Genomic DNA, 5097 nt, shown 5'->3' with positions numbered 1-5097 from the left:
TTAGGTATATGTTAAGGACTTGTCTTTATGTTATTAATAGCTTTATCAACTTTGTTAAGTTTGATGGTGTTTTAAATGTGGCCTAACTATGAATTAGATTTGTGACATGTAATATATATCGTGTAAAAAAGAGTCTTGTTACGTTTTCAATGTAGCCTAACTATATACCAAACTTTTTATGTTTTCAAGTGTAATATTTATCCGATAATGTTGAATTATTCATCCTGTAACATGCAGTAACAATGTGCCCAACCTGTAAATACGTTTGTGCAAAAAACTCCATTTGCATATTTCTCAATAATGTTCCATAACATATTTAGTACAATTGCATACAAGAATTTCATTGAGTTACAAAATACATTGAGTAGAAGCTCCTTTTGATAGGATATAAGAATCTCATTCTTATACAGTTACAAAATAAAGTAGAGTACACAATACAGAACCCCATGAAAGTTAATAAAAAATTCTCAATAAAAAACACAACCATAATCCAAATGCATTCATAAATTCTTGAGAGTGCTATGATGTTGAAAGTCCACCTACAAGTAATTCTAAAAATATGTAAAAATCATGACTAAAAATAGGCATTAATAAGCAAAGAAACTTTAGGGGAAAAAAAAAAAAACCTATATAATAACACTTTGTTGTATGCCAAGCAACCATACTTCATCTGTTGTTACTACAGCATCACTCATGTTCAAAACATCTTCGGTAAGTTGGGTTGCCTATATTTGAAAACATAAACCATATAAATGTATTTGAAAAAAAAAAACATTTGTCTAAATTGTATGATAAACAAATCAATTACATTTTCACTTTCTAGTGTCATCAGATTGTGTATTTATGGTTTGTCTACACAACCTTCTATATCTATTGTAGGTACCCAAATCTTGGATGGGGTCTCCCTTTGCCTCTAACTATGAAAAACTAAGTACTTTATTTGAACTTTCAGTCTAACATTGATGAAGCGCTAAAACTGCATGATTAAGTTACTTAAGTGAATAAATTGTTTAACCAAAAATGATTTAAGTACTTAATTATGTAGTAGATTATGATACTTGAGTCCATTGATAAATTCTAATATTTTTTGTGCTTAAAAAGAGTTATAATTCAATTGTTTCATGTCAAAATAAATATTTCAATTTTACTCTTCTCATATCATATTTATCGCTGCAGGGCAATTATTTTTTAGAAAGAAAAACATATATGAGCTGCTGACACCCTATTGAGTATAGAGAAATATTATCATAAAAGGTGCATTCTTGACAAGATACAAACAAAGGCCGAAAGGAGCAGTCACGCATGGAAGAAAAGGGCAAATTCGAATTTTTGCTACGGGATGATGGGATCTTCATGCAGCAAGGACACTCACACATGCTGGAAGCTCACACATGCTAAAAGCAGCAGAGCATCATTCAGACAGCACTAATACTCACACAACACTTGTAGAAAAATCACATGTGCAGCAGCTACTACACCAAGCAGCAAAAAGAAGACCATTCGGACACACATATGCAGTGGACTCACAATGCACATGCACACATTCAGACCATGCAGTGGACTCACACAGCACACATGCAGAAAATGCAAACATGCAACAAACCAGCACATGCAGACATGCAGCGGACATCAGCTCACACATGCAGGACAGCAGATTTGTTCTTCTTTTCCGAGTAGATGAACGTGCAGCAACAAACCCACATGGACAGCACACATGCAGCATCATTCAGACCACAACATCACACATGCAGACAAGTTTTTGACACAGCAGACAGCAGCCTCAAACGTGGACCAGCAGCACACCAATGCAGAAAACATGTTGATGGAAGGCAAGCTTTTCTTGTTTCTGCACATGGAAGGTCAATGACAGCTCACACTCTGCATGCTGGAACAAATCACGTTGATCAGTAAAGAATCATTCTTCCTTCTTTTTTCGGATGACTGAACGTGCAACAGCAGATGAAGGATAGCTGGACCGAAAGTAGCAGCAGGAGATCTTTGACTCTTTACTTCTCAACTTGTTTTATACGGCTGGGAGTCTTCGTTTGGCAGCAGCAGGGGGCAAGACTTGGGCGGCTGTTTTTCTTGACTTTTACCTTCATTCATTTTTTTCTTGCTTTCGGTTTGGGGGCAGCAGGAGCTTGGAGTTTCAGTTTTCTTTCTTTTCTTCTCGTTTAAGAGAAGCAGCTGGTTTATTGTCTTGGAGACATTTTTTTTTTTGCATTTTTCGTTGGAGACGGAACTCTCTCTCTCGGTTTCATTATTTTTGGCTTTTGAGTTTTATTGCTGGGTTGCTTTCGTTAGGCAGTAGGAGTAGTTCTTATTTTTATTTTCCTGCAGTTCAGTTCAGCATTTAATTTACTTACTTTTTCATTTTCATCTTTTGGGAATTTTCTGTTTTAGTTTCTTTTTTTTTTTCATTTCAAAACTCTCTCGTTTTTATTATTCTACTAGTCTTTAGTTTAAGATTTCAGACAGACGGAAGGCCCTCTCTTCCTCTCGGGTTTCATTGTTCTTTTGGCTGTTTTCTTTTTTTCACATTTTCGTTCCTTTAGAGATGCAGGGGAGTCGGTGGCCTTGCGGCGCTGGTTTCATTTTTTTTGCTTTACGTTGTATGTTTTTTAGTTGTTATTTCAGAGGACTCATTTTCAGTTTTATTATTTTTTTTAGTTGCCCAGTTTTCTTTCCTAAGTTCTTAGTCGAGTCGGCGTGGAGCTTGTGGTTTTATTTATTTATTTTTATTTCTTTTCAGTTTTTGTTATGGCTTTACTTAGATTAATCTTTGTTGTTAGAATTATTATGTGTAGCTAATTTTTGAAGCTTGGGTTGTGGAATGAGATTTAATTTATTTTGGATTCTAGTATAGTGCAATATTTTGTCGATAAATGATGATCACTCTATATTACTAGTTGGATTTGAATTGAAAATAGATTGTGGTTCTTGCTCTTGTTTTGTTGTTGACGTAAGGCACAACAAAAGCTTGAAAACTATCAAGGCCTCTCTCAGTTGTTTATTAATGTGTGTTTGACTAGTAAAGTAGAGAATCCCTTAGGAAAATATTGCAAAACTTGAGCTTAACCTTTTTATCTTCCGATTATCAATGCCTTGATTGGGTTGTTAATCGAGAAAATTATCTAGAATCCAAAATAAAGAGAGTCCCAAACCCAACCCAAGTGTTCGTTAATTTGTTTTTTTTTTTAGAAACTCTAATTTCAATTTTGATTATCTTTTTGCATTGCATTTTAATTTTATTTTCATCTCTCATACTCGATTCATTTGTTACTCACAAATTTCTTATACGCTTTGATAACCCTTTGTCCCTGTGGAATACGATCCTGGACTTATCCTTGATACAACTTGACACTTCTACACTTGGAAGTGCATTCGAGACCGAGTCAAGTTTTTGGCACCGTTGCCGGGGACAACTGGTGCTTATTAGAGCATTCCTCTACTGCTGAGAGGACGTTTGTGGAGCTGTGAACCTTTTCACAGCCTGGGTGACATCTAATCTTTTTTTCCTTCTTTTTGTTTATTTTTCATTGTCTTTGATTATCTACTCTTGTTTGTATGACTGGTTGGACTAGAGACCATACATCTCGATTGTTTCGGACAGAATCATTGACATCTTTTAGCTCTGCATCATCTTCTGTTGAATCATCATCAGACACTGATAGCATCATGGCTGAAAATGAGCATCATGATAGGGAAGTGGAGAATCCAAACAGGACTCTTAGAGAATATCTTCAGCCTGTTAGGACTAGCACACATTCTTGCATCATTTTACCTATTAATGCAAATGCTTTTAATTTCAAACCCGGGATGATTCCATTGTTACCACACTTTCATGGTATAGAATCTGAAAACCCCTATTTGCATATCAAAGAGTTTGAAGAAGTGTATTCCACATTCGTGGATAGAACATGCACTGATGAGATCATAAGATTGAAACTGTTTCCATTTTCCTTAAAAGACAACGCTAAGACATGGTTGAATTCTTTAAGACCAAGATCCATTGGGACTTGGCAAGAAATGCAAACTGAATTTTTAAAGAAATTTTTTCCCATGCATAAAACCAATGCCTTGAAAAGACAGATCATGAATTTTGGCCAAAAGGATGTGGAAACATTTTATCATTGTTGGGAACGATTCAAAGACCTTTTAAATGCATGTCCTCATCATGGATATGAGAATTGGAGGGTCATTAGTTTTTTTTATGAGGGGTTGCAACCAAAGATGAGACAATTTGTGGAGACCATGTGTAATGGAGCGTTTTTTAACAAAGAACCTGATGAAGCTTTTGAATATTTTGATTATCTAGCTGAAAATGCACAATCATGGGATACATCTGATGTTCATGATAGGTCGGAAAGTTCAAGGACAATTTCAGGGGGTGGGAAATATAATCTGAGAGAAGTAGATGATTTGAATGCTAGGTTGGCTATGATTTCTAAGAAATTAGAAACCATAGAACTGAAGAAAGTGAATGAAGTACAAGCTGTACCTCAGATTACCTTGAGCTGTAATATTTGTGAGGACCAAGGGCATTCAACTAATGATTGCCCGACTATTCCTGCCTTTAAAGAAGTTCTCTTGGATCAATCTAATGCTGTAAATATGGTTGCTAAATCGTTTCAGGTCCTTATTCCAACACCTACAATTCAGGATGGAGAAATCACCCTAATTTCAGTTGGAGAGGTGATCAAGCTGCTTTACCTGCACCTAACATAGCTGGTCCTTCACAATTTGCACCCTACACTACCCCAGGAGGTCCAGGCCCATCTCAATATGCCAACCACATGGTGCCAGCCCAGAAAAAGAACCTTGAAGACAATTTCCAGCACTTATCCACCAACTTCCAGCAGCTGTCCACCAATTTTCAACAATTCATGCAAAGCCAAGCTGCTATCAACAGTCAAAATTCACAAGCCATTGCTGAGATTCGTGGGTCAGTCACAAGGTTGACTACAACCATGAGTGCTCAAGAGAAAGGGAAGTTCCCTGCACAATCTCAGCCTAATCCCCAAGGCCAAAACCAGCAATTTCAAAGTATGGCAGGAGATTCAAATGTCAAGCAAGTCAAGGCTATTACAACCTTGA

The 5097-nt window shown here is 36.4% G+C and overlaps 1 non-coding gene across 1 annotated transcript; it reads right to left on the bottom strand.

Moving 5' to 3' along the window:
- Positions 1-4076: 4076 nt before the first annotated feature.
- LOC122317634 lies at positions 4077-4184 on the bottom strand. Its single transcript, XR_006244559.1, has one exon. It is a non-coding gene; the product is annotated as a small nucleolar RNA R71 (small nucleolar RNA).
- Between the last annotated feature and the right edge of the window lie 913 nt (positions 4185-5097).

This window comes from Carya illinoinensis, chromosome 7, assembly GCF_018687715.1.
Source record: "Carya illinoinensis cultivar Pawnee chromosome 7, C.illinoinensisPawnee_v1, whole genome shotgun sequence".
Classification (NCBI taxonomy): Eukaryota; Viridiplantae; Streptophyta; class Magnoliopsida; order Fagales; family Juglandaceae; genus Carya; species Carya illinoinensis.
The sequence above is the reverse complement of the archived record's forward strand: the minus strand, read 5'-3'. Positions and strand labels throughout refer to the sequence as shown.